We start from the raw sequence: 23,050 nt of genomic DNA on the forward strand, positions 1-23,050 counted from the left end.
GCTGCTTTGCTTCATCTTTTGCTGTGCATTCCAGTTAGGAACGCCCAGCCAATTCGGCTTGCACACCCCAGGGCAACCATAAGTGGAGATAGCATGGGCCCAAGAAGGGATCACTCACCTCGACCTGGAGTCAGGGCTCTGCTTGTCCAGCAGCTCTGTGACTCTGGACAAGCAGCATCTCATCTCTGAGCCTCGGTTTTCTCACCTGCACAATGTGATGCCTATATCACAGGGTCGTTGTGAGTTTCTGAGGTAAGCCTTGTGACAGTACTCTGTAAACTGTAAAGTTCTACCTAATTATCAGTGTCAGCACCATCACCATTCACAGTTGGTTTTTGCCCTAAACAGGACACCGCCCTTACTGAGGCAAAGCTCTTTTATTTTGTCACCAAGGTTATTCTCTTGCTGCTGCTTCTTAGCTGGGTGACCTCAAAGAAGCCATTAGACCTTTTATTACAGAACCTCATTTTTCTCACCTACAAAGTGGGCCTTGTAATGAGGCCTGCCCTGCCTGTCTTACAGTTTCACTATAACAATTAACTAAGGTAAAGGGATATGAAAGCAATTGCACACTTAAATCATCTCATAAATATTTATTGTTATGCCCGTACAGAGGCTCCAAGCCGACATTCCTGGTCCAGATTCCTGATTGAGTTCCTGATCCTTGCTCCTCAGGCCACCTCCCTGGACATAGTTTGTCCCCTGCTTTGACCTTCAAGCTTCTGCTCACTCTTCAAGCCTTTCTTGCCACTCGTTCTAGCCCACTGAGGGCTGTGCAGCACACGCCCCTACTCTGCAGTGCCCCGCTCTACCCTGCAAATCGTTGCAGGAATCCTGCTTCAGAACCAAGCTATTGAGACTTCACTCCATTGCTCTGACCCTGAGCTCGGGACACAGTACTGTCAGGTCTTGGCAATTCCAGGCCACTTTGCCCTAGGCCTGTATCTCTCTGTTGCTTAGACTTGCAGACTTTCCTGGCTGTTTTCATTTGGCTTCATGCTTGGAATGTTCACAGAGGGCAGTGATTCTCAGCAGTGGCTGTACATTGGAACCATGTGGGCAACTTGGAAAAATAACACTGCATGAGCCCTACCTGCAAAGATTCTGATGTAATGGGTCTGGAGTATAGCTTGAGTGTTAGGGTTTTTCACAGCTACCCGTGTGATTCTAATATGTAGCTAAGTTTAAGAACCACTGAGTTAGGGGGTTGTTTCCAGCCAAGTTATAACCTGGGATCGGAGTGAGAGCCATTGACAATCCACCTTTCACCTGCATTGGGTGTAGAGGCCAAAATCTACAACAAAGGTGAGTCCTAAGAAACCACATGTTCAACACGCACAATACTAGTCCTGAATCCAAACCCTCAGGAGACTGATTCAAAATGGCAGCCCTGTCCACCTGGATCACCAGGTCTTGGGTAGCAGAACTCGGGAAAGAGAGGAATGCAGTGGCAAGACTCAATCTGGGCCTCCAGTTAACATTGTTTATATTCCATCATGGGTTAAGGAAAAGGGCAGGGTCCTCGTAGCTAAAGATAACAGACTTGATATTCCGTGTAGTAGACAAGAAGAGAATTTTTATGGACCCAAAAGTCAGCTTTTAGCTTATTCTTATATGTGCACGCCTGTAAGTCTGGACCCACTTTGGGCCCAGGAAGTCTTGATCTTTCTATATTCAAAGTCTTTGATAAAGAATCAGACATGAAAGTGGTAAGAGCCTCAAAGGCCAACATTTTCATTTTACACACGAGAAAACTGGTGCTCAGAGAGGACAATGGCGTGTCCCAGGTCAGACAGCAAGTTGGGCACAGAGTTAAGCGCAGAGCGCAGGTCTCCTCTCACCATCCAACAACGGGTATGGGACTGCCTTGAGTAGCACGTATTTAAACTGTGAAGTTAAGAACTATGTAAAAAATTCCCTTAAAATAGATTATGTAGTTCATAAAATTTCTGACTGATGCAGATATATTTCAAACTCTTCCTCCATTTTGAGACTGTGGAGCAAGATATTTTATTAAGAGTGGGGGTCCAGCAGGGGAAAGCCAGATGCTTGCCACTTATTTTAAAGGGAAAAAAGAAAAGAAAATGAACCTGAGTTTTTCCTTGGATTTTTTTTCCCCATTTAGCTGGAAAGGAATTTGTAGTTTCTAATATCTTTTCTCTGTGGTTTCTGGGAGAGTGCAATTAGCAGGCTGGGATTCATTTTTCACCTAAAGCCAGGGTATTGATCTAAGGATTCACACTGTAGTTGGATGCTGAGCAACAGATGTAAAATATTTCCATGTAGGTGACTGTCAGACCAGGGCTGGCCACCAGAAGACCCTTCTCTCTGGAGGACTTTGGCTAAACAGGAAGACAGACAAAGCAATCACAATAATACATGGCATTGCCCTTAATGGTTTATAAAACAGTTTAAGGCATTGGTATAGCCACATCTTAGAAAAGTATATAAGTCAAGCAAGAATCAAAAAATAGGTAGAAACAACTCAAGCTATTTTAAGAGGGGGGAAAAGACACTTTATGAACACCCTGTGATTTTGGAGATACCCATTTTTTAGGTGTCAAAACTAAGTTCAGCAAGATCATGTGATTTGTCAGGGTGACACTAGAGCAATGATAACGATAATGACCGAGATTCTTATCTCATGTCTAGAGTCTATTTTGCTATCATACCACAGATGTCTCAAGCAAAGAAAGGGGAGCAGGGCTGAGAGTCCAGGATGGCCAGAGTTGGTGATAACAGCACTGAGAAGATGGTTTGGCAAACCCCTGCTGCAGGGCTAGGCCTGAGACATCCAGGGGTCCTGGGTGAGTGGTGGTAGGGTAGGTGCTGGGGGCCGCCCTTGGCCCTGATGAAGGCAGAGTTGCCCTTATTAATGAGTGTTTCTGGCTGTCTGTGTGCCCAGGTTGTACCTGCACTGAGGGACATCTAGTCAACTGAGCAGCTCAGCCAGCTGAGCTGAGTCTGTGCATGAAATGACCACTCAAATATAGCCTCGACCTAATAAAATAACTGAGTGGAATTTTTTTTTTCACTCTGATCACATGGTTTCCGGCCCTGTTTAGGATGACTAAGCACACTGCCCTGCTGGTCGCCCCTCCTCCCGTCCCTAGAGCTTGTTGGATTGGCTACTGGCAGTGTGTGAATGATGCTGCCATATGGTGTACATCTCTGTTTAACTCGTATGAATATTACGGGACTTGCCTAAATTGTTTAACATAAAGAAGGAAAGTATTTCTGTACCTTTTCTCTATGTTGAGTGAATGGTAAGTTAGAATAATGGACTTCATTTTAGAGAAAATCAGATAAATGGATCTTTTCATTTGTATGGATACTGGGAGCTTTCATACTTTGGAAAGATGAGCAAAACTCATAACCAACTAAATGCCCTAGGTCCCAGAGAATTCTCCTCTGTGGAAAGGTGATCTTATAAGATATCTGAACCCCACTCTCCCTATGCTGTGAATATTGTGATCTTTCCTCACATTTAAAGTGATACAGGTATGTTTACACACCAGTTAATACAAAGAAAACTACATAGAAAATATAGAAAACTAAACCCTGTGTTTGTGGAAAGAGGACAGTTACTTAGTGCAGACTCTGGTGCCCAACTGTCTGGATTCAAATTCAGCTGTACCACTTACCATCTCTGTGTCTGTGGGCAGTTACTTAACCTTCCTTTGCCTGAGCTTCCTCATCTATAAAATGAGACTATCCTCATAGGGTCATTGAAAATATTAATTTATTATGTCAGCTGTTAGAGGCCCTAGGATACAGTAAATACTCAACAAGAGCTGTCTTTATTACTACTGTTACATATAATTCTCTCATCCTGCATTATTTTAGTGGTTTCCTCACTTTCATTTCTGTTTAGTCTCCGTTTTTCCAGTTCCTTGCTTATCCAGCCATTCCATATCTGGTTACTAACATAATCTTTCAAATGAGCAGCATACGTAATTTCCCCATCCAGGAATTCACATTGAGAAGGTCCTGTTACAAAAGAAAGTGTTATATTTTTCACTTATAATAGGTACCTGAAACAACATGCGTATGTTTGTGTAAAAGTGTAAATCACTGGGAGGTAGGGGCCAAGAAAACAGAAAAGCACATGGAATTTTAGTGAGGTTATTAATAGGTATTTAGAATAAGATTAGAGTTTAACAGGGTACAGGTTTCATACAATAATTCATTAAGAACTTAATGGACATTTTCTACTCCAAACCTGTGAGTCATCTTGACCCGGCCTTGAAAATATCAAACAGTGAGAAAGTCACATATAGTCATTTTGAGTAAGTGTATCTACTCTTAGAAATAAGTATAAAACTTTAAAGATCATAATTTTTAATAAAAGGTTTTATAGAAGCACACAACAAACCAGGAAGGGTTGTTAAAAACAAAATAGCATTGTCTTCACGTAATATGTATTTACTGACCTGGATTTATACAATTAATGTGGCAAAATAAAACCCTCAATATAATTATGATTTGGACTGTTTTCAAAGTAAGAATTTCTGCCAAATATTAAATAAGCTTGTAGACACTATTTCCTTGGGCTCTAGTATTAAAATTTACATATATATATACATATATATATATATATATATGCACACACACACATATACATATATATGTGTATATATATATGAATAAATATATATATACACATATATATACATTCAGTGGTACATGATATTTTTAGAATAAGAGATGAGAAATTCTGAACATGAATACTAACAACCATATCTGTAATTAGCTCAACATTCTCGTTAGGGAATGCTGCTTTTAGAAAGTAGAAGATTACCAAGAATAATAGCTTATCTAATTGAAGATCATTATAAACAAATTAGAATGTATTTGTGAGTTGTGCTAATGATGCATGTTAAATGTATGAAGTGATATCCTGATGTAGAAATATGGTGAATATCTGTCTTTCATATTCTTAGTAATTGTTCTTTTCTTTTATGTATATGTTGTTTCCATTTTTTTATGTGTATATGTAATTTGGGGAATAGGAAAGTTGTAAAACTGGTGCTGTGCTTTGGGAAAATTAATCTAGTAAGCAAATATGAGTTGATTGGATAAGCAAAGGAAGATCTTGATGAAAGATCCTTTGATGAAGAGAAGGGGAGAGACTATAAAGAGAATGTTTAGTTTTATTAATATCTGATTTAAAATATAATGAATCAGGTGTTGCTTTAGCACAATTATATCACTACCAAAAAAGATAAAATGTCAAATGTAAATATTTTTAAAGAATGCTAATAAAAATATATTAAACCTCAAAATTGGCTTAGCAATTAATAAAATTCTTGAAGATGTCTCCTATATAGGGAATTTAAAACACTTTATCATGTATATATTTGCAAAGTGATGGAGGAGAGTTCTGAAGAAATAATCCAGAAGAAACTTAAAAGAAAAAATAATATAAAATTATCACGAGTTATGTCATGCTAATGTGTCCGTCTGTGTGGCTGTGGCACTGATCCAGGGACACCCCTCCTGTGCTTTCCAATGGTTGTCCCTTCTCAGGAACAGATGGCCCTGCCTGCCACATACATTCCTCTGCTGGAAAGATCCACCGTTTTCCCAGGCCTCCTTCTGGACCCAAGTGCACTCCCACGAGGACATGTTTAGTTACATCCTCCCAAAGCCAAAAGCAAACTGTGGCCCAGGAGTGCAATCCCCTGAGGCATGACCGTGTCAGAAGACATTCAAGGCACAAGAGTGGCCTCTGGGCTCCTTTTCTTCTCTGGCTCCTGGAAACAAAGAATAAAGGAGTGACTGAACTCAGCCTGAGTGATTGTCAAAAGTTATACATTTAGTTCAGCCTCCTAACAAATGAACTGACTTAAAAAAAAAAAAAGTTAATGGTTTGGGATGATTGTAATAGCTCCTTGTAATAGGTAGTAAAAGAGTTTTGTGGATTGAAGCCAAACTTACCTTCAGTGGAAAAGCACATGATGGTAATTGCTCGGAGAACTTTTACACTGAAGACAAGTTCACGACATTTTAACACAATAAATGATGGTGAAATGCCATTCGGGAATTAATCTTTAATCCATCTGAGCTAGAAAGTTGAGAGAGAAGTAAAACTATTCTTTTATCTGGCTTTGAGATGAAAAAACAAAATCCTGGCGCAGCTCTATGTTCCCTGGAAAGTACAGGCGCTTCCCCAAGATTGTGCTCTGATGAAAAAAGAGCTTTTTTAAAAATGCACTTTAACATGTATCTTCATGTGTACTTCTGCGTTTCTACTGAATAGCCTTAGGCTATTTCTATAAGCATATTATTTGTCATTGTTCTAAACTTTAGCACCAAAAATTACACATATACTTGACAATTCAAGGAGGATAATTGTAAGTTTCTCCTCTCCTTTTTTATTAATCAAAATGTAGTGAAGACAGATTTACTGTTTTTGCAAACATGTCCATCATGTTTGCTGTTCCTGCACATTTTACTATGTTAAAAGTCCCGCACTTCTGGTTGCCACTCCCCAGGTGCTTTCTCTCCAGGGCCCAATGGTGGCTTTAAAATGCTGGGCTCAAAGCTCAATAATTTCACTTCGGCCATTTTAGGGTTATGGCCCAGAAAATACTAATCAAAAAAGTTAGTAAAATGAATAAAATGAAGGTTGAGAGGAGCACTTCTTACTCTTGCGCTTTCATCCTTCTTGATCAAAACGCTATTCACTGTTTATTCACTTGAAAAACATCATCAATTACCTACTACATGCAGAGTCTGAATAAGGGGCTGGAGATACAGAGATATGAATAACATAGTCCTTGCTCGAAGAAGTCTACACACAACCAAGGACAATAGGTCGACATCTGAATAAGTTATTACAGTCCTGTGTGAAAAGTGCTATGTAACAAAAAATTGTGAAGAGCTGTATCAAATAGGAATATTCCAATGCAAATGACACAAAGTAAAACTAAAACTCAGGTGGCCCGAACAGCAAAGCTAATTTATCAGCTTTGGTAACTAAAACAGATTTTTCTGATCCAAGGTGAGAATGGATCCAACAACCCAAAGTATGACAAGTGTCCTAATTTCTCTTTATGTTTCTTCTCTGCCTTTCACAATATGGGTATGTTATGGGCTTAATTGTGTCAAATCCCCTCCAAAAAGAAATTCGTATGAAATCCGAACCCCCAATACCTAAAATGTGACTGTATTCAGAGATAGCAACTTTAAAGATGTGATTAAGTTAAAATGAGGTCTATGATGTAACACAATCTCAGTGGTGTCCTTATAAGAGGAGATGAGGACACAGACACACAGAGAGAAGACCATGTGAAGACACAGGGCGAAGGTGGCCGTCTGTAGACCAAGGAGAGAAGCATCAGGCGAAACCAGCCCTGCTGGCACCTTGCTCTCAGACTTCTGACCTCCACTTTGTGAGAAAGTCAATTTCTATTGCCTGTGCCACCCTGTATGTGATACTTTGTCATGGCACCCTTAGCAAACTAACACAAGGTACCATTTCAGTCTCCATGGTTGCTCCCCGTCAACTCTCAGCACCATCTTCAGGGCTACAAAATATCAGCAGCTTCAGACTTCACAGATTCTCACTATTATCGTCCAAGTGCCGTAAGTGGAAGCTTCTGGTAGGTCTCCGAACGCTTTAGGATTCTCCCTCTCTCCTATGCCTTTGCCTAAACAGTTGCTGTGCTTGGGGACTGGGATCCATGGATTTGCTTATACCAATCCCTGGATTGGTGGGTGGGGTCAGTTCTCTCCAAACTACATCAGGTGAAATCCCCAAGGAGAGTCAAGGTATGTTGGTGAGATGTAGCTATGGAGATAACCAGAGAGATCCAAAGAAAAGGAACAAATAAGTCCACCTTGGAAAGCTGAGCAAAAGTAACCCGAGGGGGGTTGGTGTGTGTCTTGGAGAATGACTAGGTGTTCGGCTGGTAGAGAAGGACCCAAAGGACAGTCCAGACAAAAGAAACAACATGTGTGAGAGCACAAAAGGCACAAAAGGGCCTGTTGTATTTGGCAGGTGCTCAGCTTGTCCGAGTTGGCTCCAGACTTTCAACTTTTAACACTGAAAGTCTCACATTCTAGGGACCCCCTTAGTCCCAGGCAAACAACTACAGGAAGTGTCACATTCCAGGACCCCCTCAGTCCTGGACAAATTGGGATGATCACTCTATGTTTGGGGAGTTTTGAGCAAAGTTTATGGGGCCAAATGGCTAGAGATAAGATTGGAAAGGTTGGTTGAGACTAACCAGGTTTTCCCTGCACCCTAGTTTGGACTAGAGAGAAAATCTGTAGTTTGCTCCGCCATGTTGGAAAAGTAAGTTGTAACACAGTATTCCCTGGAGGGTAAAGGGACTCTGTGTTAATACCATGAATTCCGTGGACATTTTGCAATTTGACCCATTTCAGGAAGTTCATGAAATTTGAGGGCTGTATAGCATTTGGGAGCAGCAGAAAGTTCCAGGCCAACTCTGACTCAGAGGCATTGACGCCTGGGGTCAAAGGTCAGCACTGGGCTGGTCACATCATGAAGCTCCATAAATATTACGTGATTCTTGGTTAACCGGTTCCCTTCGCAACTGGAATTCCCTCTTCTCTTTCTGCTGCTTTCTCTCTATGTACCTGTCTCTTAAAACTATCTCTTATTTTAACTTCTTCATGTCTTCAGTTTCAACAGCCCACATGGGCTTCAAACTCACTGTAACTACCACTAACTGCTTCCCTTTCCTCCAATATTGCCTCTTTTGCCTGCCGCCTTACGTCTTGTTGAGAATGCTACCTTTCTCCCAGTCACCCAAACCCATGTTATGGAATGCATTGCGGCCATTGAAAAAAAAAGGGGTGGGGGGGCTGAGACAACAAAATTACAAGTAGTAAATATTTAGAATGATCCCGTATTTATCAAAATGCTATATATGTATTTCCACATATATAAAAATGTGTATGTAAAGTGTTTAGAAATATATATACCAAACTCTTAAATGTTATTGTCTTAATGTCTAACTGGAAATAACGGAGGGCATCCTTTTACTTTTTACTTTACATACATCTCTATTGTTGAAATGTTTATAGAGTAAGCATTTAGCTATTTTCCAAATAAAGATAATACGTGTTCATTGTAGGACATTTCAATTGATGATAAACATAAAGAGCAATATGAAAGCTATCTGAAATATCACTACCAGAGACACCACGGTTAGCAGTCTGGGAAACAGCCTGCCAGACCTCCCCCGGGGCCCCTGTGCTGATGTAGATATAGAGGCCGCGCTAGGGGCTCATCCCAGCCTCCCTCACCACTCCCCCCATGCCCCAGACACAGTAAGTTGCAAAGCTTTCCTATCACTTCTGCATATTCAGGATCCCTGGAACCTATCAGTTTCCATTTCCCTGGCCTTCACCTTTGTTGAGGCTCTTATAACTCACCCCTGCTCTGCATGCAGGAATAGCCTCCTAAATTGCTCTCAGATTATTCTTCTCTCCTTCTTGTGTCCTATCTTCCCACAGCTCCAGATTAATCGTTCTAAACCCTAGGTCTGATCACGTTACAGGCCTTGTTCAAAAATCTTCAGTGACTCCCCATCACCTGTAAAAGAAATGCCAAACTTTGTGATCTGGATTGAAACTAAATTCTTCATCATTCCCTTAGGAACTTTTCTTCCCCTTAGCTCTAGTTCATATTGATTTTTCTAATGGGAATACCATCTCATCCAGGCATTCCCCTCCTCTAGATACTTGCCCAAGTGTGAGAAAAGGTTTGCACAAGGATGGTCATTGTAGTCAAGTCTACAAGGGAAAAATTAAAGCCAACTCTAATGTCCACCAATAAGGGACTGATTAAGTAAATTATGGTCCATGCAGCTGTCACAAATACAGAGTATAGTTCAGCTGTTAAACTGACAGCTATAAGGAAAATTCTACAGAATATTGCCAATTAAAAGAATAGGTTGCTAAAGTTTATATCATGTTTTTTAAAAAGTGCAGATATTTGTAAAGCTTTTTGGAAAGAAATCATCAAATAATAACAGGTAAACTCTAGGTGGTTAAATTTAGTTGGTTTTTACTTTTTTCTTGGTACTTTCTATTTAATTTGAATTTTTATAAACATAACCACTGTTATGGAAGTTAACCATGTATTGAGGGCTATTTGCCAAGTACTGTGCTGTTGTTTTACATATAATAATTCATTTAGTTCTTACATCAAAACTTTGGGGATGGTTACCATCACCCTCATATTACAGAAGAGTAAACTGAGAGTCAGGGGGGTAAAGAGATGCTCCCAGAGTCACATCACTAATGAGATGCAAAGATGGGGTGCCAGCTTCTGTCTTTCTCATAGGCATTACATCAAGAGTAATGACATATTAATTTTACAGAAAAGAATAAAGCTATTAAAATATGTTCTCCCAGTCTTACAAGGTCACAGTTGCTCTACTCCTCAGAAATTTCTCCTGTTCTCATATTCAGAACTATGACGTGATAGGAAGATGAGAATAGAGAGAGAGATCAGAAACATATAAATATTTCTATTTTATATGAATTGCATCATTCTATGTATTATATTATTTTCTGAATATATCTGGTTGTTTATACCTAAAAGTGCATCCTAGACATCTTTCCATGTCTGTATAATCTTCCTCAACTTATTTAACAGTTTCATAGTACTCCATTGTGCGGATGTGCTGTGATCATTTAACTGCCCCCCCCCCGTGAATGGTCAAGTATGTTGTTTGTAAATTTTGCTATTGTAAACAATACTATAATGAACATCCTCATCTAAATCTATGTCTGTACACACGTGAGACTCTTTTTGCAAATGGATTCCCAGGAATGGACTTGCTAATTCAAAAAAAACGTGGGTCTTTTCCTTTTCTGGTCTCTGAATTTCCAAACATTTTAGCTGTAGTAGAAGAATCTCTTCTAGGAACCAGCTAATGGGCTCTTTTGCAGCCTTGTGTCCCACTTGCAACTTCCCCAGGCATTGGTACCTGTTTGCGCATTTGTCATTCTACAACTCCAAATTCACTCGTAGAGAAGAAGCACACTGGGTTTCGAATTGCCTGAGTTCTGGTGAATTCTTGGCCACCACGTTGCTGTGCAACCCTGAGCAATAAATGATGCTTCTGATGACTTGCATTTCTTTGTCTATAAATGAAAATCTTCCAGCTCTAACATTCAGTGTTTCTTAACTCTAAAGAAGAGAATAATGTTTTGTTATTCTGACTTCCTAGATTTTGAAAAATAATATACATACCATAAAGGGTTATTTTGCCCCATTAAAAGTTCAGATGATATGGTGATAAGATCATATTAAAAGCATTTATAAAGGTCCATGGTAAGGAGTTCATTATGGTTCATTAAATCCCTTCATGCTTTTATCCACTTTAGTTACTGTATTTTCTTTAAATGGGATTTATGCCAGGGCCACATTAACACCATTTCACATTCTGCTGTGCTGTTACCCACTGAGCTTGAATCAATTGAATGAAAGAGGCCTTTTCGAGTATATTGATTTTCATTTATCCAAACTTATCTGTTTGCTTTGCTGCATGCTCATACATGGGAACCGGGCACAGCTAAATTTCTTGGTAGTGTTCCTTTTTCCCCCTTAGGCATTTATTTAATACTAGAATATACATATGACAAACACTGGTATAAGAACTGCAGAAACTTCACTGGAAATACAGTTTTCTATGGGTGACATACCATGTTTCCCTGAAAATAAGATCTGACCTGAAAATAAGCCCTAGCATGATGTTTCAGGATGACATCCCCTGAACATAAGCCCTAATACGTCTTTTGGAGCAAACCTTAATATAAGACCCGGTCTTATTTTCAGGGAAATATGGTAAGAGCCTGGATCTCTCTCAAGTCATGAAGAATGTAGCCTGAAGCAAAATCCTACAGCCCCTCTCCCTGCATGAAGGCAGCCACCCTCCACCCTCCCAGCTCCTAGAGAACTCAGTCCAGGGTCCTGCCCTCCTACCCCCAAAACAAGGAGAGGAATAGTGTCAAGACGGTGATTCTTCTAAGTGTAAAGTTTTGCTCACTCAGTAAGCTGACTGAGTATTCTGCTGCTCTGCAAGGAAACTCTCATGTTTCTTTTTGCGAAAGATCAAAAGGAAATCTGGACAAAGGACGTGTGTAATAGAGAAACATACATTAAATGTACATTTTAATGTCTTTTCTCCACACTCCTGGATTGATGTGTCAGAGAGAGAGAGAGAGAGAGAGAGAGAGAGAGAGAGAGAGAGAGAGAGAGATCGACCCTGACTGTTCATTTTGACCCATAGGACATTTGAGATAGAAAGCATTTTAGTAATTTGTATTGCTTAACGCTACAAAGGATAATTGCTATTGGTTTAGCAAGATCTCATGGTCGATGTTAGTGTAAAGATTGGCTAAGCCTGAGTGCTCATTGTGAAAAAGAAGATGAATGAAATTCATTATGAATAGCTCAAGTTTCTTAAATATATCAATGAGCAGGCATTATTGATTAAAATAAAATGAACAATTAACTTTAACCAAAGTTTAAATATGACAGTAATTAATAATTGAGCTAATTATTTTCCCTCATGCATTTCCATATCATGTGCAGTGTTATACAACTTTTGAGAGATTATTTATAAAATAACTTTTTAGAAAAAGTATTTTCATTTAAAAAGTAACTACATCATAATAAGTAAAAAATATTTGACTGTCACTTGATTAGGGACTAAGAGCAATATAAAGATACAGCCTCAAGAAAATCACAATCTAATTAGGGAGAACAGAAGAGACATACAAATACAATGTTTTGCCGTTGTTAAAAACATGAGATTTAGAATATTAATGAGTTTGAATTCCAGCTCTGACACTATGACCTCCAACAAGATTTTCTGAGCCTTAGTTTCCTAATCTATAAAAATGGGATAATAAAATTGACCTCATAGCATCATAGTAAGAATTAAAAGTCTGTAAAACACTGAAAAGGTGCCTGGCAAAAGGAGAACCTTCCAGAAGTGGTAGCCATTTAATGACATATCGCTTAAGTGACAGATGAAAACCCTCTATGGAGGCAATTCAAGGAGGTACCCATTACTGGAATTGGAATGAAACTGATTATTTTTGCCTTAATTTCAGAGAAGAATGTTTTTACAGGTGAATTGCATGATCAGTCAACTATTCAAAGAAGAGGTAGGATTTGAACTAGAGGAATAAGGTTTTATTAGTTGGTAGATAAAACTAGAGGTACTGAGGATTACAACTGCCAATAACATAGCAGTCATCTCCTCAAACATGACTCTAGCAAATCCTCCTTCATTTTTTCTCCTTAATTAATTACCATATTAACATTTCCTCCAGGTTTCTAAAATATTTTTTCAACCATTTCTTCTGGGTCCTTTGTTGGCATCTTTTCTGCCTCTTTTATTTCCTTCAAATAAAAATTAATAAATAAACAAAATAAAATAAGAAAAGTAAAACTCACAAAAAAATATCACCTTCCAGTTAATATATAGTCTTCTGTTAATATTTCGGTGAAAGTCCTTCCAAACCTTTCTATATCTGTCTTTTTGTCTCTTTTGATCTAAGCAAGATCATAATCTTACGTGCTTTTTGTAATCTCATTTTTTTATGGAAAAAATACAGTACACCATACATATCTTCACATGTCAAAGAACAACTTCATTATATTAAAATTGGTTTATCACATTTGATTGTGTAAATGTTAACACAATTTAATAAACTCTTTAATGGAAATTTTAGTTGTTTCCAGTTTTAAACAAACAAAAAAGTGCTACAGTGCTGCAGTGATGACACTTGTACTTTCATTTTGGCCTACTTATATGATTATCCTTTTAAGTAAAATTCATGGAAGTCAAATAGAGGGATCAAGCAATACACGCACATTGGCAGTTTTAATATTTAGAACCAAAAATGACACAAAATCACCACGTTTTTGTCTTAGAAGACTTTTTTAAAAAAAATAACTGTTGCTGATCTTAATTTTCCTGAATAAATAAAACAACACCCTTTTAAATTTGTTTGAAACTAAAACTTTAAAAATAGGAATTCATAATTAGAAATAGTTATGTGTAATTCTGTGTAAAGCAATGTCTTAACAATAGAAAAAATTGTGGAGAGGAAAAAAAGTGTTTTGTTTTAGGAAGTCTTGCCAATTAAGCTAACCAAACTTTTTCATTTAAATGCCTGACTATACAATTAAATTAATGGACTTTCTAGCACAGTTACCTGATATTTTGATGAGTTATTGTGGAATGTTCAACAAACTAATCATTTTAAATCTCTTGTATAGAGAACCTGTGAGCTAGTAATAGTTTAATCCACTCTATGCAGTTCTCTCCTCTCATTTCTCCTAAGACTATATTAAATAATGTATTCTTTTAGTGATCAGTGGTCATATTTACATCAGAAGCTTCCCATCAACATGATCTCAATTGTTCCAAGTGTAGCGGCTTAGGGTTTTAGCAAGCAAATATCTCACCCTCAAAGCAATCCCGAAAACACTTCTGACAGAGTCCCTCATTAATTCTTTCATTTATTCAAGAAATAGGTGATTGCTGTATTATCATAAACTGTTCCAGAACGAATAGTATGAAAAAAAACTACCCAATACAAACCATGAAGCAAATATAGTTGGATAACTCAAAAATGTATCACAAAAAATTCAAGCCAATTCATCTTATTAACATAAATGTTAAATTGTTAAATTAAATACTAGTCAAAAGAGTTCAACACACAGTCAAATAGTAATATAACATGGCCAAGTAGGTTTTATTCTAGTAATGAAAGGATAGTTCAATATAATGAAACACTTACATATAATACTACATCCACTTGTTAAATATGAAAGAAAACCCACATGATCATCAATAGATGCAACAAATGAATTGATAAAATTTAACACCGTCCTTCCTGAAGACATTGAAAAATAGTAAAAAAAGATACTTAAAATTATAAACTTAGTTAACATTATAATGAATCATGAACTACCATCATTATTTTCATCAAAATCAGAAACAAAACAAAAATGATTATGGTTGCTATTATTACATTGAACAAGATTTCCAAAATACTATCAAATCAAAAACATGTAACAGAAATAGCAGTGTTATATTCTAGAAAAGAAGAGAAAGGTGGCATGACTATATACATAGATAACTCAAACATGTAAGCAAATGACCATCTGACATGATAAATAATTCAGACAAGTAGCTGAATACAAGGTAAACATACGAAAATCAATGATATTTGTATTTTCTGCAATCACTATTTGAAAGTGTCATTTTAAAAATATCTTGTTCACATTAGCAACAAAATTATAATGTAACCAATAACAATCTTAGGTTTAAAATGTATATTTGATGTGAAGAAACCTGCACATGTGCACGTGTATACACACACAGTAAAATAAGAATTTGAGAAATAGAAGACCCATGAATTATTTTCCTGGTTGAGAAGACTAAATGCCAAAAGAATCATACACACACACACACACACACACACACAAACACACACACACACACAAACCAGGGGTGCCAAAAAAATGTATACACATGACTTGTATTCATCTTTTGTTATCAGTATATATTGAGTATTACAATTTTAACACAGTTTTTTCCTTTCTTAAAATGTGTATACATTTTTTGGTACCCTCTGTATGTGTGTGTATTCTTTCTTTCTCCTCTCTCTCTCTCTCTCCATATATATATATATATATATATATATATATATATATATATATATATATATATATGTAATGAGGACATGGAGGGAGGAGAAAGAGAGAGAATTTAATACCAATCAAATTCCTGATAAGATTCTTGTTGGACCTCTACAGTGTATTTTGAAAATTCAGCTGGAGAAGGAACGGTTTTCTACACAAAACCTAAGATGCAAATGTTTGTAACAACATTATTCCCAATTGCCAAAGGCTGTAAACAACCCAAATGTCCACCAGCTGGTGAATGGATAAATAAATTGTGGTACATCTGTATAATACAAATACTACTCATCAATTAAAAAGGGACAAAGTACTGATTCGTACAACAAAATGGATGAATCTCAATAATATTATGCTCAAGTTAAAAAGCCTTACATAATATATTATTTCATTTATATGATATTCTGGAAAAGGCAACACTATAGGGGAAGATTTCAAACCAATGGTTGCCTGGAACTAGGGGTGGAGGGAGGAAATTGTCTACAAAGGCACAAAAGAACTTTTTGGTGTGGTGCTGGTTATTTGACTATGTAAGTTTTTCCAAATTTATAGTACTATATACCTAGAAAGGGTGAATTTTGCTGTATCTGAGTTATGCCTAAATAAATAACAAAACACATACACACACTTTCAAAAATAGTGAACCATTGAAAGTCTCTCCTGGAAAGGAATTGTTTGCCTCTAGTGCTACAAGATATTAAAATGTATTTGAAAGCAAAAGAATTAAAGCAATGGCTTGTTTATAGGATAGACAGACCACTAGTAGAGAAGATAGAACCACAACGTCAACCCCATTGTACGTGATAATTAAATATATGGTAAGAAGAGCTTTCACCAAAATAAGAAAGAATCTTCAGCAAATTGTTATAGAATACTAACTGGTGAATACTTTTTAAATTTAGGTTTATACGTCACATACAATCGAATAAGTTTCATACAGATTTTTACATAATCAGTATCAAATCTAAAAAAAATAAAATCATTTGCCAAGATTTAAAAAATTTAGAATTATTATAAATAAATGACAAAAATAGATCCACTGTCTAGGACATATATCCCCATATAAATAAAATTTTAGAAAAACAATGTGTAAATAGAAGTTATTCCCAGAAAATATAGCAAAAAATTATATGCTTGCTATCCTACAATAAATAATTGTGCAAAACACTTAATTACATCATCCATAAGAATGTAAATATAACAAAACAATCTTATGGAAGTATTTTCATATGATCAATATTAAAATGCACATTATTTTGATCATAGCATGCTATTCTGTTATGTGTACAGTAACATCTACGAGCTCTTTTCTTGCTGCTGGTAGTGAAAATTGTACATCTCATTCAGAAAGACACTTCTGAAATATAAGTGTTCCCTCTTCTGGTCATTGTTTTTATCTTATTAATATTTCAAATAAAGGAAAACATAAAGCTATTCATTATAGCATTATTTATAACGATGAGAAATGAAATCAATTTGAATGTTAACTCTTGTACTAGATAGAATAGTATGCAGTCATTGCAATTTTAATTATGCAAACTATAAAACAGCATGGGAAGTAATTGTTATGATCTTAAGTGAAACAAGCATAATACAACATTGTATGCATATTATCTACTCAACTACATTTTCAAAGAGTTATGTAGTAGAGAAAAAAGACAGAAAACACTGCTTAAGGATAACAGCAAGTGCTTATACAGCTCACACTGTGCTGGGCAGTATTATAAAATCTTTATGTATATTAGCTCATTGAATACTCACAACTCCATGACTTCCACTTTGTCAATTAGAAATTTGTGCTACAGAGAGGTTAAGTAATTTTCCCAAAGACACACAGCTATTAAGTGCAATTGCCAGTGTTTGAACACAGGCAATCTCTTAACTGTTATCCTCTATTGCCTCAGTGTGCTGTACTCTCTGAAAGACACAAGTGGATATTGTTGTGTTAGGCTGTAATTGTGTTAATAGTACCAGTGACTTTTATTTGCAATCTTTCTGTAAGATTCTTAGTTAAACATGCACTTTATAAATGTTTTCATTGGAGGTACTTAAAGTCTTCAGGGGAAGGAATGGACAGTGTGAAGGAGAATGAAGGAACTGCCCACAGGCCCCAAGGCTGAAGGATCCACCAGTGCTTCTGGCCTGACCTGCAGGAAAGCCAGTGTGTGCGCTGCCTGAGTTTTGGGGGGCTAGGAGGGTGCGGGGGGCAGCGGGGGACAGGAAGGGCTCTCCTGGTTTTTGATTAGGTCTCCCTCTGAAGTCAGTTAGACTCAATACCACGTATATCCTGTGAGTTGTGATGCAGCTGAGTTAAATGTTTGGTCCTCTCAGCTTCACCTACATCGTGACACAACAGGTTGCGAGAACCCTGATTCACAGGTCCCAGTGCATGGTCATTATTTTGTATCACGTAGAAAAATAGAAAGACTATCTGAAGTGGTTCTTTTTTTCTCAATGAGCTCAATAAAAAACATATTGCCCGAGGTCCATTTGCAACAGATATACCAGTTTTATGTGAGGCTATAGGCTAAATTACGTATTCAAGTCCATCGGAACAGTGTTGACTAGGCCGTTTTGTGAAGAGACAAAAGCAGAACAGCTGCTGCCATGTTCCCAACCTCCAGGAGTAGTCACTTCTCCACCTCAAACCAGGACGAGTAGGAGGTTCAGAATCAAATCTCATCTCCCTTCCCCCCACGGTTTTTTGGTTTTGTGAGGAACCTTATCATCAAAGACAATGGCCGACAAGACAGACCCTCGCTCCATAAACTCCTGTGTATTCAGTGGGAATCTCAATACTCTTGTAGTCAAGAGATCTCTGATGTGGAGGCAGTCTTCTCAAAATATGGCAAAATTGTGGGTTGCTCTGTCCATAATGGCTTTGCCTTCGTTCAGTACGTGAAGGAGAGAATTCCCGAGCTGCTGCGACAGGAGAGGATGGCAGAAGGATTGCTGGCCAGGTTTCAGGTATTAATCTGGCTGCAGAGCCAAGAGTGGACGGAGGAAAAGCAGGTGTGAAACGATCGGCAGTGGAGTTGTACAGCTCCTCTTTTGACTTGGACTATGACTTGCAACGGGATTGTTCTGACCGTACAGGTACCCTGCACGTGTCCTCCTCCCCCGACTGCTCGGGCTGTAGTGCCCTCCAAACCCAGCACGTTTCAGGAAACACCTCAGGGAGGCGCAAAAGTGGCTTCAATTCTAAGAGTGGACAGCGAGACTGTTCTTCCAAGTCTGGAAAGTTGAAAGGAGAGGACCTTCAGACCATCAAGAAGGAATTGCCCCAGATAAAATGCAAAGTGCATTCTCTACTCAGAAACCTGGAAAAAATTGAAAAGGAACAGAGCACACAAGGAGAGATGAAGAATAACTCAGAAGAGGAGCAGAGCAGCAGCTCCCAAAAGAAAAATGAAACGGGTGTGAGGATGGAATCTGACTGGGGTGCAGCTGACTCTGCTGAGGAGCGGGACCTACTGGGTGGTGATGATAATGAAGATGAGGGGACAACCAGCTGGAGTTGGTCAACGATGATGAAAAAGAGGCTGAGGAAGGAGAGGATGACAGAGACAGAGCCAATGGCAAGGGTGACCCTTAAACACATAGTGGGGTTTTGAAATCTTGTCTCATTATTTCTTTACCTGGGTGCTTGTCTAAGATCAAACTTTTCACCAGATCCTCTCCCGTAGTATCTTCAGCACATGCTCACTGCTCTCCCCGTCCTGTTCTTCCTGTGTCATTCATTCATATTGCCCTGCACCTACCGTGTTTCCCCGAAAATAAGACCTAGCCGGACAATCAGCTGTAATGCGTCTTTTGGAGCAGAAATTAATATAAAACCTGGTCTTATTTTACTATAATATAAGACCAGGTATATAATATAATATAATATAATATAATATAATATAATATAATATAATATAATATAATATAATATAATATAATAAATATAATATAATATATACCGGTTAATATAATACCGGTTAATATAATATAATATAATATAATACCGGGTTGTATATTAATTTTTGCTCCAAAAGATGCATTAGAGCTGACTGTCCAGCTAGGTCATATTTTCGGGGAAACACGGTAGTTCCATCTTCACTTTCGTTGACACTCCTAGTAGTTATGTCAAGTCTTACCCCGTAATTTTTGCTTTCAATTTTGATACCTCTTTATGACTTACCAATAAAAAGGATGTAGCATTTTTAATCAACTGTCTCAAGAATAATCTGTTGTTGTGCAGGGAGTACAGTTCTTTCCATTCATACATGAGCTCAATAGTTAGTTGCTTCCCTAACTGCAAAGGTAATCCATTTGTTGAGTAGCACCTGACAATAGCTTTGAGTTAGAGGTATGTGTGTCATACCCCACGTAGAATGTGGGGTATATGTCACAATGTATTTTTGTGAATGATAGTTGGCATGTCAAATGCATCCTCTAGGAAAATAATTAGTATAATAGTCTTAAGGTTTGTTTTCTAAAGTTATTTTTGTGGGTTATTTTTGTGAACAGCCTGATGTTTGGGACCTTTGTTCTCAAAATAAACATGGCTTTATTAAACCAGGAATTTGAAGAAAGAAAAAAAAACAATATTGACTAAAATTGTGTGATTTATTGCCAGTTATTGAAAAAGATGAGGCAATTTGCTATCAGTGCTTTAGGCTGCAACTGGGGGGGAATCAAGATTATAAAAATTGCACATATATTTTAAAGTACCACTAGAAAAAGAAAAAACAGTGACTCTTTTACTTTGTCATCTAAATGTAAAGCACGTTTTTTTCTGCTTTTTTTTTTTTTTTTTTTTTTTTGGTCAGGAAAGCCGGCAATTCCTGTAATAAAAGATACCCTGGAGGATATGTAAGAATAAGCTTAGAAACACGTGAATAGAAGAAATCATAAAGAATTACTTGGAGTGATAGTTTTTGATCATGAGGATTAGGTTTGACGGGAAAAATATATCCTTTGGGAAATCCTATTAATTCTTAAAAGTAAATTCCGCTATACAATTTCCCTGTACAATTTTTGCAGTGTGTCTGGTGCTGAAAACCTATTTTTATTGAATTTGGGAACAGAAGTTTCTAATGCCCTGAAATCTGCCCTACAGGAAATATGACTGCAAGATTCTAAACATTTAGACAAAACTAAAACAAACCCCACCAAAACATCAAAAATCTGAAAATTCATAAACATTGAGTGGATAAAGCATTTGGGTTTGCAGACATTTTACTTTGGATTTATCCACTTACTGAATTTCAAATAGAGACTTGCTGAAATCAAGAAGAAGCTGGTATGGCTAGATATTTCAAATGCTAAGTAGTTTATATAACCTATCTTGAAAAGATTATTTTCTTCGTGAATAATTTAATTCCCTCCTTCTGTCCCACCCCAATTGTCTTTAGAGTTTAGCCTCTTATTGCAAAATGCAGGCTAAAATTGTCTCTAAATAAAAAGTGTCTGGTTTCTGATGCACACTGATTCACTCTGAAAATGGGCTATTTCTTTTCTCTTATTAAGTGTATTGATCTCCTTTGAAGCATTTTTTCGGTAATCATTAGTCTCCACTATCTGTTTGATATCCTAGAGTTCTGTTATTATAGATACAAAACCAAAATGTCCAAGTTCATAAAGAGCCTCTAATGCCTCAGTAATTTGATTTTATAAATGAGATTTCAGCTTTGCATTTTTTTCTGACCATTTCATAGAAAACCTCAAGATTCCTGAAAAGGAAAATAGACTGTTTCTGTAAGTGTGTTCCTGGTGGTCTTTGGTCAGTATGCCTTGGAAATCCCCAAAATGATGTGCCAACACACTATAATTGGAGGAGGTGTTTTAAGGCTCTGATTCAATAGATTATCCTATGAATGAAGAATATTGGTTAAGTTTTGAATTTCAGAAAGCTTAATCTCCATAACTCATTTCAAAATCTTTCTAAACTATATCCAGTTTCAGTGGCATAACGATAATAGAATAAAGATGTCAAGATACAGAAATGAAAAGTATAGATAAGTCCCAAACTCAGGCCCACAGTAGCCAGGCAGGTAATACAAAGGAGTGAATCCAGCCAGATGTTGGATGAGTCGGGGAGGGAGGCTCTAATGCATGTGAAGAACTAGAGAATTCATGTCCCACCTAATGGCTCAAAGAAACCCATCCACTGACTAAATATGGCTCCTGAGGTACAACAGTCAGAGACCTCCAGTGCAGCTAATCCAATTGAATGTGTCCTGTGCCCATTGTGAGATGTCTTTTGACCATTACTTTTCAAATAAAACCTTGAACACTGTGAGATGCCATTTCATACCACTAAGCTGGCTATAATTTTAAAAAAAAATCACGGGGAGGCAGACAAATTGGAACCTTCATACATTGCTCGTAGGAATGTAAAACGATGCAGCTGCTTTGGACAACAGTTTGGCAGTTCCTCGAGAAGTCAAACATACGACCCAGCAATTTCACTCCTGAGTTTATAACCAACAGATTAGAAAACATACTCATATATCCATACAAAATCTTGTACACTAATGTTCATGGCAGCATGATTCGTAGATAAAATGTAGGAACAACCCAAATGTCCACCAAATGATGAATGGATAAACAAAATGTGATATTTCAGACAATGAAATATTATTCAGTCACAAAAGAGGAATGAAGTACTGGTACATGTTACAACATGGAGAAACCTGGAAAACATTGCACTAATACAGATAAACCACGTATTGTATGATTGCATTTGTATGAAATGTCCACGATAGGCAAATCCATAGAGATACAAAGTAGATTAGTGGTTGTCAGGGGCTGGGGAAAGGGAGGAGTGGGAAATTATTGCTAATGAGTACAGGCTTTGGCGGGGGAGGTAAGAAAATATTCTAGAATTAGTGGTGATGGTTGCAACTCTATGACTGTACTAAACACCGAGGAATTGTATACTTTAAAAGAGTGAATTTTATGGTATTTAAATTACATTTCAATAAAAATAAGCCTTGATAGGAACTTATTACTGGTTTTATTTTCTCTTAAAAGTTTCATGCTGACAAATATAGAATCTCTCTCCTAATACCTAGTACTCATCTCTTGAGTTTCCTGTTCTTAATCTTTTCATATACGTGGCCCCTTGTGCATCTCTTTTTGGAAACTTCAAAATGCTGTTCCATTATCTGGGAGTCACTCCAGTTGGAGGTGATTAGGAAAAGAAGAATTTGAGAGCTGGGAATAGAAATAAGAAGTAAGACAAAAGTTATGGCAGGAGTTGAAACTTTTATATAGTAAGGTCTTGGAAAAAATCAAGGCAGCTGTGGGCAAGTAAACCTGGGCAGGATCCACACTTCTGCATCTGTAGGAAGGCAG

The 23,050-nt window shown here is 37.5% G+C and overlaps 1 protein-coding gene and 1 pseudogene across 3 annotated transcripts in view; both read left to right on the top strand.

The window, feature by feature from the left end:
• SCHIP1 (schwannomin interacting protein 1) overlaps positions 1–23,050 on the top strand; it is a 669,685-nt gene that overhangs the window by 301,192 nt on the left and 345,443 nt on the right. The gene's annotated exons all lie outside the window — the stretch shown is intronic.
• LOC109447490 (heterogeneous nuclear ribonucleoprotein C) lies at positions 18,444–19,301 on the top strand (annotated as a pseudogene).

The sequence above is a fragment of the Rhinolophus sinicus genome, linkage group LG01, assembly GCF_036562045.2.
Source record: "Rhinolophus sinicus isolate RSC01 linkage group LG01, ASM3656204v1, whole genome shotgun sequence".
Taxonomy (NCBI): Eukaryota; Metazoa; Chordata; class Mammalia; order Chiroptera; family Rhinolophidae; genus Rhinolophus; species Rhinolophus sinicus.